The 12,193-nt window shown below is 37.1% G+C and overlaps 1 protein-coding gene across 19 annotated transcripts in view; it reads right to left on the reverse strand.

The window, feature by feature from the left end:
* The window catches only part of NMS (neuromedin S), a 55,920-nt gene that overhangs the window by 42,511 nt on the left and 1,216 nt on the right, over positions 1-12,193 (reverse strand). For 6 of the 19 annotated variants that reach the window (XR_012132692.1, XR_012132693.1, XR_012132686.1 and 3 more), the window contains exons 2-3: positions 9,529-9,645; positions 3,068-3,102 (exon numbers count right to left, since the gene is read on the reverse strand). The gene's annotated coding sequence lies outside the window, so the exon portion shown is untranslated. Of the gene's footprint in view, positions 1-1,862; positions 2,430-3,067; positions 3,103-3,279; positions 3,381-9,528; positions 9,646-10,769; positions 10,922-10,946; positions 11,088-12,193 lie in introns of those variants that run through there. The other 13 variants (XR_012132682.1, XR_012132677.1, XR_012132678.1 and 10 more) reach the window with 9 other exon arrangements.

Below are 12,193 nucleotides of genomic sequence, written 5' to 3' on the forward strand. Positions count from 1 at the left end.
GAACAAGTTGGACTATATCAAGCTAAAAAGCTTCTGTACAGCAAAGGACACCATCAATAGAACAAAAAGGTACCCTACAGTATGGGAGAATATATTCATAAATGACAGATCCGATAAAGGATTGACATCCAAAATATATAAAGAGCTCACACACCTCAACAAACAAAAAGCAAATAAGCCAATTAAAAAATGGGCAGAGGAGCTGAATAGACAGTTCTCTAAAGAAGAAATCCAGATGGCCAACAAGCACATGAAAAGATGCTCCACATCGCTAATCAGAGAAATGCACATTAAAACCACAATGAGATATCACCTCACACCAGTAAGGATCGCCATCATCAAAAAAACAAACAACAACAAATGTTGGAGAGGTTCTGCAGAAAGGGGAACCCTCCTACACTGCTGGTGGGAATGTAAATTAGTTCAACTATTGTGGAAAGCAGTATGGAGGTTCCTCAGAATGCTCAAAATAAAAATACCATTTGACCAAGGAATTCCACTTCTAGGAATTTACCCTAAGAATGCAGCACTCCAGTTTGAAAAAGACAGGTGCACCCCTATGTTTATCGCTGCACTATTTACAATAGCCAAGAAATGGAAGCAACCTAAATGTCCATCAGTAGATGAATGGATAAAGAAGATGTGGTACATACACACAATGGAATATTACTCAGCCATAAGAAAAAAGCAGATCCTACCATTTGCAACAACATGGATGGAGCTAGAGGGTATTATGCTCAGTGAAATAAGCCAGGTGGAGAAAGACAAGTACCAAATGATTTCACTCATATGTGGAGCATAAGAACAAAGAAAAACTGAAGGAACAAAGCAGCAGCAGAATCACAGAACTCAAGAGTGGACTAACAGTTACCAAAGGGAAAGGGACTGGGGAGGATGGGTGGGAAGGGAGGGATAAGGGCGGGGAAAAAGAAAGGGGGCCTTATGATTAGCATGTATAATGTGGGGGGGCATAGGGAGGGATGTGCAACACAGAGAAGACAAGTCGTGAGTCTACAGCACTTACTACGCTAATGGACAGTGACTGTAATGGGGTCTGTGGAGGGGGGACTTGGTAAAGGGAGGAGTCTAGTAACCATAATGTTCTTCATGTAATTGTAGATTAATAATAATAAAATGAATTTAAAAAAAAAAGAAAGTGGCCTTTAAGAAAGTGGTTTCAATAGAGAGTTGGGTGTAGTACCCGCTGTTAAGACATTCTTTGTCTTGACTCTGATTAGAACTAGGGTATCACCTAGACCCATGTTTGCCTCTTACAGTTGACAGCAAAGGCACCTTGCCAGCCACCAGAGGAAGACAGGCTGTTCTGTAGTTGTCACTGGCTGTGCATGTCCAAACTTGCTCCTGCAGGCAAGGCATGTGTTCAGCACAGTGCCACCTTAGTTAGGTAAATTACTTTGGTGGCCCCAAATATGATTGAATTTTAACTTGAATTTGGATTCCTAATTTTTGTCAACAAACACAAGGTTTGCAACTATGACACAGCATTGAACAGGGTCTTTGGGTATATAAAGAAAGTCAGTTAATGGCAGGAAGAGTTAGCAAACTTCTCAAGTCACAGAATTTCCAAAGCTAGGAGAGTTATTCTAACTAAGATATTTTACAAGTCTATTCTGTTGCACTGAACTACTCTCTGCCAAAGCCCCTGGCCAACTTTGAAGAAGAGCTTTTAGACATCCAGTCATAAGTGATTCAATTAAGGGAAGAAGGGGGAACAAAACAGATTTAACCAAATGAAAATACAAATAAAACACTAATATTCTTTAGTGTGGTTTAGAATCACACAGTCCCAGAAGTTTGCAAGCAATTAACATCATGTGCACAAGTTAATAATGTCAGCTTGCTTCCACAATGCCAGGCACCATTGTCAGGGAATCTTTAGGCTCTAGAAACAAAAAGGATTTAGGCTAAAATTTTGAAACGAAATTTGGTAACGAAAAGAAAGAGTATGTAATTGTATGGATACATGATTGCTATTTTCACTTAGTAGGAAGTGTAAGATAAATTTTAGCCAAAATAAGCAGGCAAAGAGAGGCAACAAAGGGCCAGGTAATTTATTTAAATACCCCTGGCTGAGGTTCTGTGGCCTTCTTGTCATAGGCCAGAGAAGTCACACCCAGTCGGGGAGGTGGGGGGCTTATAAGGGATTAGGAGGGGGAGGAGTGGGCAAGCTGTCTTAGGGGGTGTGGAGAGGTATGATTGGCTAAAGGTGACATAATAGACAACTAGAAACTTTTTTTCCTTCTAAGAGGGAGGAGGCTGACATCCGGGTCTGAGTTGGCACATCAGGATGGAATTCAGGGAGAGCTGTCCCCTTTCTATATAAGGCACGGACTTTGGGGTCTGGTCTGTTCTCCCCCTATGGCATCTCTCTGTTCTGTTTGCATGTCCTTGTTTTTCCTTTCTCCAGCCTAACAGAAAGAGTATTAGCACAATTAATATAGTGTTTCTCTGCTCTGTCCCCCAACAACAAAATGTTGTCCCTAAATTAACACAGTATCTTATAGTCAGTGGCATCTGAGTATACTAAGGATATCCAGTAATTCAAGACCTGATTAGACCAGTGATCCCCAACCTGGGTGCTCACTGGAATCATCTGGGGAGATTTTAAAAATTAGGGTCACCAGGCCTCACCAGAAACTCTAGGAGACAGACCCATGGATCCACATTTTCTTTACACATTCTCCTGATGATCAGCCAGGTTTGAGAATCAATAGTAGGTGGCAACCAATTGGTTCCTTCCTGGTTTGAAGAATCAATGCACCACTCTTGCCACTAACATTACAAGGGAAAGATTTGGATGGTAAAGAAAATAGAACCCACCCATAGTCAATTTCCAATTTTCCACTTGAAGTAGAGCTTTCTGATAACAATCCTAAAACAATGTTTAGCAATAAGATAGGAGTTTGTTACTCCCTGACACTGTCTGTTCATGCTCTATAATTCAAAGGTCTTATCTGAGAAGGATACATTTTTCCATGCTTTGTGAATTCAGTATTAGAAGAGATTTAGGAGCAATTTTCAAAGTGGCAACCTAGCATCACATTACCTTATCATAAGGGAAGGTCTTCTGAGCAGCATACCCTGTATGAAAAAAGGTAACAGTAACTTTATTTTTAATTGGCACTCTCCTTATCACAAGAGACATAAAAACAGGTTCCATTCTTCCATGATTGCAGAGAAAATAGTAATTATATATTCAACCAATTGTTTGGGTAGTTATCTTACTATATGCCACATACATGAGAAAAATCTACTTACTCATTTTTGTTTTTCTTATTGCTCCTCCTTATTTTTTTCTTTTTAGATAAATTCTTGCAACTCCAGGGGGAAAATATGTTCCCAGCCCAGGACAAATAAACCTTTCAAGCCAAAATCAAAGGGAGAAATAAAGTGGGAGAAACCTGTGTATTGCTTACAAGCAGTCATCTACTTCTGCTTGCTCGAGTCTCTCAAACCTGGCTGCAGAACGGCCCCACCAAACCTCTCCAGTCCAGGTGCTCGCTCACTCCCCACCCCCCTTGTAATCATTTATTGATACGGAGATGTACTACTTCTCTCCACCCCTTGAAAACACCTACTGGTATGGAGTTGCACTGAGGCCAGGGGAGGGATTCTGGAAATACTGAAATTTTACCCACAGTGCTCTGGCATTTTTTTTCCTTCCACTTTGCTACTTTGGTTACAAGGACTTAAATGCAGTTAAAAGTGTACATTCCCAACAACTCTGAACAGATTCAGTTCTAGCTTTTATAGCATAACAGGCCTTTAGAGCTGGACAGAAACACAGCAGTGGTTCAAAATAACAGACTGATTTCATATTAGAAAATTGGGGTCCAGAAGCTTAAGTGATTTGCCACAATCTACATCAAAGCCAGAATGGAAATCACATCTCCTAACTGTTAGCTGAGCATTCTTTCCACCTACCATTTTGTTCACTGGATACATACAATGATGTGAGCTGCAGTATATGTCAGAGTATTTTTTTAAATCACTACATATCCATGTTTACAATTAATATTTTTATTGAGATATAATTCATATATCCTAAAACTCACTCATTTAAAATGTACAGTTCAATGGCATTTAGTATGTTCACTGAGTTGTGCAGCCATCACCACAACTAATTTCACAATATTTTCATTACCCCCAGAAGAAACCCTGTTTCTATTAGTAGACATTCCCAATTCCTGACCCCCTCTCCAGCCTCAGGCAGCTACTCTACTTTCTGTCTCTATAGATTTGCCTATTTTGGACATTTTATATAAATGGAATCACACATTTACATGGTCCTCTGGCTTCTTTCGATTAGCATAATATTTTCAAGATCCCATCCATGTTGTAGCATGTGTCAGGACTTCATCCTTGATTTCACCAAGTGACATTCCACTGTATAGATATACCATATTTTGTTTACTCATTCATCATTTGGTGGACATTTGTGTTGTTTCCACATCTTTGCTTTTATAAATAGAGATGTTGTGAATATTCATGTTCAAGTTTTTGCATACACATGTTTTCATTTCTCTTGGGTATATATCTAGGAGTGAAACTGATGGGTTATATGGTAACTCCAAGAAGTTTTCCAAAATGACTACACCATTTTATATTCTCACCAAGAATGTGTAAGAGCTGCATCCATAACTCACCAATACTTGTTGTCTTTTATTTTTAGCCATTCTAATTGGTGTGAAGAGGTATTTCATTGTGATTTTGATTTTGATTTCTCTACCAATGAAGGATGTTGAACATTTCTTCCTGTGTTTATTGGCCATTTGTATATCTTCTTGGGAGAAATGTTTATTCAGATCTTTGGCCCTTTCCAAAAATGGTTTTTTTGTCTTTTTGTATGGAATTGTAAGAGTTCTGGCTATAGTCTAGATACTAGTCCCTTATCAGATATACATAATTTACAAAATTTTTTTCCTGTCCTGTGGGTTGTCTTTTCACTTTATTCATTGTGTCCTTTGAAGTACATTTTAAAATTCTGATGAATTCCAATTTATCTATTTTTCTTTTGTTGCTTGTGCTTTTTGGTGTCAAATCTAAGGAATTATTGTCTAATTCAAGGTTATAAAGATTTATGTCTATTTTTCTGCTAGTTTTTAGTTTTAACTCTGCACTAGGTCTATGATACATTTTGAGTTAATTTTGAGCATGACGTGAGAGAGATATCTAAATTCATTCTTTTGCATATGGATATCCAGTTGTCACAGCGTCATTTGTTGTAAAGACTATTTCATTTTCACTTAATTTTCTTAGTAATCTTGGTAGAAATCAACTGACCATAAATGTGAGGGTTTCCTTTTGGACTCTCAATTCAATTTCATTGATGTATACATCTGTTCTTAGGCTGGTACCCACTTTCTTGACTCTTGTCACTTTGTAGTAATTTTAAGATTGGGAAGTTTGATTCCTCTGGCTTTAATCTTATTTTTCAAGATTGTTTTGGCTACAGTGAGTTTCTTGAATTTCCATGTGAGTTTTAGAGTCACGTTGGCAATTTCTGCAAAGCCAGCTGGAATTTTAATGAATATTGCAATGCATTTGTAAGTCAATTTGGAGAGTACTATCATCTTAACAACAGTAAGTCTTGTGATACATGAACATGGGATGTTTCTATGTTTACTTAGATGTTCATTAATTTCTTTCAAAAATGTTTGTTTGCAGTGTTTAAGTTTTGTGCCTTTTTTTGAGTTTATCCCTAAGAATTTTCTTTCTTTAGCTGCTATTATAGAATTGTTTTCTTAATTTCATTTTTGGATTGTTCATTGCTAGTCCATAAAAGTACAATGATTTTTCTATATTGATCTTTTACCCTGTAATTGTGTTCAACTCATTTATTAGTTCTAATGTTTTTTTTAGTGGAGTCCTTAGGACTTTTTTATATACAAGACCATGTCACCTGAAAAAAGAGAGAGTTTTATTTCTTTCTCTCAAATATGAACACTTCTTTTTCTTTTTCTTGCCTGTTCTGTCTAGAACCTACAGTGAAATGTTGAATAGAAGGACGTCTTTGTCTTGTTCAGGATCTCAGGAAGAAAGCCTTCAGTCTTCCACCATTAAGTATGATGTTATCTGTGGGGTTTTATAGATGCCATTTATCAGGCTGAGGAAGTTACCTTCTATTCCTAGTTTGTTACATCTATTTATCATGAAGGGGAGTTGAATTGTGTCAAATGCTCTTTCTGCTTCTATTTAGTCTGGTTATTTGTCCTTTATTCTATCAATATGGTATATTACATTAACTGATTTCCATGCTTTCCCGGGCAATGACTCACTTCATCAGGGTGTATAATCCTTCATATATGTTGGTGGATTCAGTTTGCTTGTATTTTACTGAAGGTTTTTGTGCCTAGCCATAAGAGATATTGGTCTATAGTTTTCCTGTGATGTCTATGTCTAGTTTTGGGGTCAGGGTAATATTGGCCTCATAGAATGAGTTGAGATGTATTCCATCCTCTTCTATTTTTTGGAAGAATTTCAGAAGGATTGGTATTAATCTTATTTAAATGTATAATTAAACAATGAAGTCACCTGGGCCTGGTCTTTTCTTTGTAGGAGGTTTAAAATTACTGATTCAATCTCTTACTTGTTATAGGTCTACATTCAAATTTTCTGTTTCTTCTTGAGTCAGTTTTAAGTAGGTCTTTTTTTTATCCTTTAGATCCTTTGAATTAGTTCAATTTTGTGTGTCTCTAGGAATCTGTCCATTCCTTTAGGTTACCTAATTTGTGGGATCATGATTATTCATAGTATTCACTCATAATACTATGTAAGTTAGGCAGTAATGTCCCTCCTTTCATTCCTGATTTTAGTAATTTTATTCCTCTTTTCTAGGTTAATCTAGAAAAAGGTGTATCAGTTTTGTTGAACTGGGATATGACTCACTTCATCAAGGTGTATAATCTAATTTTTGTTTCAGTATTTTCTCTGCTGTTTTTCTTTCTCTTTCACTTATTTCAATTATAATCTTTATTATTTCCTTCTTTTTTCTGCTTTGAGTTTAGTTTGCATTTCTTTTTTCACTTTCTTAAGGTGAAAGTTCAGGTTAAATTTGAGATCTTTTTTTCTTTTTTAAAGTTCCCATTACAGAAATTTATAAATTTCTGAGCACTGCTTTCAGTGTATTCCATAAGTTTGGTACATTGTGCTTTCATTTTCATTCATTTGAAAGTATTTTCTAACTTTCTGTCATTTTTTTACTTTAACTCATTGGGTATTTAGGAGTATGTTTATAATTTAATTCCATTGTGGTTAGAGAACATACTTTGCATAATTTCAGTCCTTTTAAATTTATTGAGGCTTGTTTTACAGCTTAGCATATACCTAAATATACATGTCCTGAAGAATGTTCTTTGTATCCTTGAAAAGAATATGTATTCTGCTGTTATTGGATAGGGTGTTACCTATTAGGTCTGATTTTTATAGTTAAGAATAATGAGATCCATATGGTATTAGTGGATCACTCAATGTCACAAATCTAGCTGGTCACAGAAGTGGAACTATTAGGATGAAGTCTATGAAATTATCATTTTGAACATTAAAAGCTATTCATTATCTGTAATTTTTTATAGTTCCATCTCATAGAAACTAAGACTCCTGTCTCTCAGTCCAGTGTCCTCATCACTAAACTTTTTGGATTGGGATAGGCTGTGCTGTATGAGGCATATACCTGAACTATCCTTGGCTAATATAATGAGTGGTGATTTCTTGCTCATCTTATTCTATGCAGGTACTATAACTTCCCTGCAAGTGGTGACTCAGGGATCACAGCTGCTTCTGTTCTGAGTCTGCCTTCTAGGACTCATGGCACACGTCAGCAGGAGAAAACTTCAGGATCACATGGCACGTTTTTAAGAGTGAGCCCTATAGGTGTCTTAGATCACTTCTGTGTATTTCTCATTGGTCAGAAATTTGTCACATGGCCCAAACCTACTCTGTGTGGCCACCTTACTTCCAAAACAGTTTTCTATCTTTAGCCAGTTACACTGGGAATGTAGTGTAACCTGACACAGACTTTGTCTGTGGTCTCTTCCCATCTCAAGAGTCTAGGACTTAGTTTTTTCCCATTTTAATAATATTTAAAATTTATTTTCAACAATTCAAAAGGCAAGTTTAAAATGCTTCAAATGTAAAATATGAAATAAATCCTTTTGGTGAATTATTCCAAATGTGAAGCCCTAATCAAAATATGGCTGATTTAGGAGAAGTTATTAACAAGACAAAAAAGCCCCCCATAAAGACCACATTAAATTCAATAGAGGTCTCTGGGGGGCAGAGCAATGAATCCAGCCTGTTTTACCCAGCCACCTCTTAGTAAAAACAAAACAAATGCTAACTTTGGATTACGTGGCCATCTATAAATTGGGAAGGAAAATAACTTGTGAAGGGATTTGTATAATCACAGCCTCCAACAACATGTCTCCTGAGAAGAGCCCTCTGACTGGACAGTTCACAGTTCTAGAGCTATAGGTTGTAGCCACTGCAGCTGTTCAAAAGCCTTAACCTGGACAAATCCCATTTAACTCTGGTTGAGTGTCTACTCATGCACCACACCAATCAAGTGCAATTTTTCAGTGGGTTCAGGAAAAGGAACTGACAGTGTGCACTCTCCGTATGCAGTTTGCTATTACATTTACAGTCCAGGGTATCTGAGAAATAATTTCCAAATCCACTCCACTTCTTTTAAAGAAACCCAAGGAAGCCTGTGAGATGCTGGTATCTACTGTGTATACTGAGATGAGAGCTCAGGAATAGAATAGCCAGTATTGTAGCCACTGTCTCCTGCCCTGGCTCACATGGACAGTGCAGGAGGCTCTCTCTGGCTTAGCTAGGACGTGGGGAAGAAGCAAGAAGGGAAATGATGTCAACTTCTAGCCCTCGATACTATAGGACTGCATGTTATATATGCTAACCAAACGTGAAGAATTAGACAGAAATTGATAAAATCTCAATACCACAGCATACTCAGAGGAACTGACAAATTCCTTTTCTTGTAGGATGATGGTTCTCTATATGACCCATAACACCTATAAGAGGCATCTAGATTTCTCTGGATGCATCTACTCAATTTTTCCATTGGTTTGGTTCAAACAGCAATAATTTTCAGTTAGTGGTTAACATCTGTCATTCTCCAGTATTACTTCCAGCCTAAGCACCTCCAGCCTTGACTTTAAAAATACACACTTGGGAGTTGCAGAAGGTAAAAGAATCTTGTATCTTTTTATTTTACCATTAAGAGTTTGGATTTCTTTTACAATAGCAATTCTCAAATGTTTGGGTCTGAGGACCTGTTTATATTCTTAAAAATTATTGAGGAACCCAAAGAACTTTCTTAATCTGTATTTTATCTATCTATCCTTACAATATTGCTAATTAAAACTAAGAAATGTGAAACATTTATTAATTCATTTGAAAATAATAACATTCCCATTAAGTGTTAACATAAATAACACACTTTGAGAAAAATAGCTCTGTTTTCCAAAACAGAAATTTAGCATGGTTTACCTGCTTGCAAATCTCTTTAATGACTTGCTTAATAGAAGATGGCTGGATTCCTGTACTTGTTTCAGCATTTCATTGTTGAAAAGTTACTTTGGTCAAAGCATGTGAAGAAAATCCTTCCTTGTGCAGATAAAAAGAAAAAGGGGAAGCATTTTAACAATATTTTCAAGTAATTTGGGGTATTTTTCTCTAATATTATACCCAAACTCAGCAAGTGGTAGTTCCTTAAAGCTTATTATTATGTGGAATCCAAAACCCCACTAAAGAACTTTTCATATACTTGGTGACATTAAAATTCATTGGCCTGGGGTGTCAGTGATATTAAAATTCATTGGCCTGGAGTGTTTTCCAACTCCAACCACCAATTCTCTGATTCTCCAGATACCACCTGAATGAATGTCCCCGTGATTTATTTCTTTGTTGATACTACCTGGAGTTAACATCAAACTCCACAGGTTTAAGGGTTCAGTCCCACAAGGCTGCTCCCACATTAAAGACCAGACACAAATATTGGGTCTCCAGCTCACTTATACTTCGGTCTGACTTGGCCACAAATCAGGGGCTCCCACGCCCTCCCCCCAACCCCCTCAGTATTGATTTTGCTAGAATGGCTCACAGAACTCAGGAAAACAGCTTACTTACTATTACTGATTTATTATAAGGGATGCAACTCAGGAAAGTCCAGTGGAAGAAATGTACAGGGCAAGGGGTGGGGGAGTGTGCACTCAGAGCTTCCCTTGCTCCCTGCATGGCCATCCTCCTGGCACCTCAATGTGCTTCCCACCCTGGAAGTGCTCCAAACCCTGTCCTTCATGAATTTTGTGATGGAAGTGTCACCACATAGGCGCGATTGATTATTGACTCAACCTCATTCTCCCCAAAGTCAGTTCCAGGCTTCTAATTATCTGAAGCTATTTAGGGGCCCACCTAGAGTTGCTTTATTAAAACAAAAGATAATCCTATCACTCTTTTCATTTGGGAAACTAAAAATGTTTTAGGAGCTGTGTGTCAGGAACCAGGGCAAAAGCCAAGATCTTTTTTTCTTATTGTACCACAATTAGGCTCTCAGCATACAACATACAAATAATAATAATAATAACAACAATGGTTTTAGCATCATCACTGACTTAACAGAAAAGTCTTTAAATATTGGGATGCTGTCAAACTCCTAGAGGCATATAGAGATTCTCCAAAAGTCTGAATTTTCACTTGGAAGCCTGAATTTTATCATTGGCAACACATACCATTAGTTATTTTCCTTGAAGTGACAGGCTCATTTCATTCATTTTGGAGAAAATGTCTGCCAAATACCCAAATCTGTGTAACCACAGTTTGTCTGCAGTTCTTCCAAGTAAAAAAGGTGTTCTATAAAGAAAGCAGCTAGCTGTTTTACACTGCAAACCATTGTCCAAGAGCTTTACCTCCAGACAACCACTACTTTCTGTATGCAGCAAGAGAACTTATGGTACTTCCCATCCATTCCAAAGGGTATGACTGCTTGAAGGAGGACATTCTTCTGACACGTTTTGTTTCGTTTGTATGTTTGTTTTTACTGAAAGTGCCTGGAAATACAATGAGCACCAATTCAGTTTTGTTACACGGCCTGGATTCGTGCTAAGTGTCATCAGTTTTACCCATCATTACTTTTGCACCATGAGTGCAAATATCTAAATAATAAAGACAACTAATGCCCTAGTATGATTTTGAAAATACTTTTGACATTCCAGCCCCCTAAAAGGACTTTGAAGACCTCCAGGGGTCCACAGATCACAGTTTGAGAAGCACGTCTTTAGAAACTATAGTCCTGTAAAAAAAAGGTTAAATAATAATGCTTTCCTGAAGTTCATTTATAGAAACAAAAAAAGGAACTAGAAAAATTTGGAAAAACCCCCCAAAATGCTCAGTTACCTTAATGACTAATGTGAAAGAACTACACTGACCCTTGAACACCACAGATTTAAACTGCGAACAAGTCCACTTAAACACGGATTTTTTTTTTTCAAGAAATACATTGGGAAAAATTTTGGAGATTTGCTACAATTTGGAAAAAATTTATTTCCCCTAGTTTATTGTTAAGAATACAGTATATAATACATATACAAAATATGCATTTATCGACTGTTTATGTTGTTGTTAAGTCTTCCAGTCAACAGTAGGCTATTAGTTAAGTTTTGAGGCCATCAAAAATTATGGGCAGATTTTTGACTGCAGGGGGCAGGTGTCAGGGCTCCTAATCCCCATGTTGTTCAAGGGTCAAATGTATATCTTTTAATATTTGAACAGCATCTTGGGAATGTAATAAATAATAAAAAATAACAATGAAAGCTGTTTGTGTTCATTGTAATGTTCACTCATGGGGGAGAACTGTGTTATGCACTTTAAATAAAAGTGTTATCTCCTTTATTCTTTAGCACCAAACTCTGAGATAAACACCATATAATATCCCCACCCCACCCCATTTCATAGATAAGAAAACTGGGGTACAGAGAGATAAAGGAATTTAACAGGGTCACAAGCTGTATGTGGTGGAAGAATGATTTAAACCTACCAGGGCTTAGATCTGTAGCCCTGCATGATATTTTAGATCTCATCTAAACTCCAAATATACTCATTATGCTTCTCCAAGGTATGAGTGTACATTCAAATCCTCAAGTAGAAAGCAAATGAC

Source organism: Manis javanica, chromosome 1, assembly GCF_040802235.1.
Source record: "Manis javanica isolate MJ-LG chromosome 1, MJ_LKY, whole genome shotgun sequence".
NCBI lineage: Eukaryota > Metazoa > Chordata > Mammalia > Pholidota > Manidae > Manis > Manis javanica.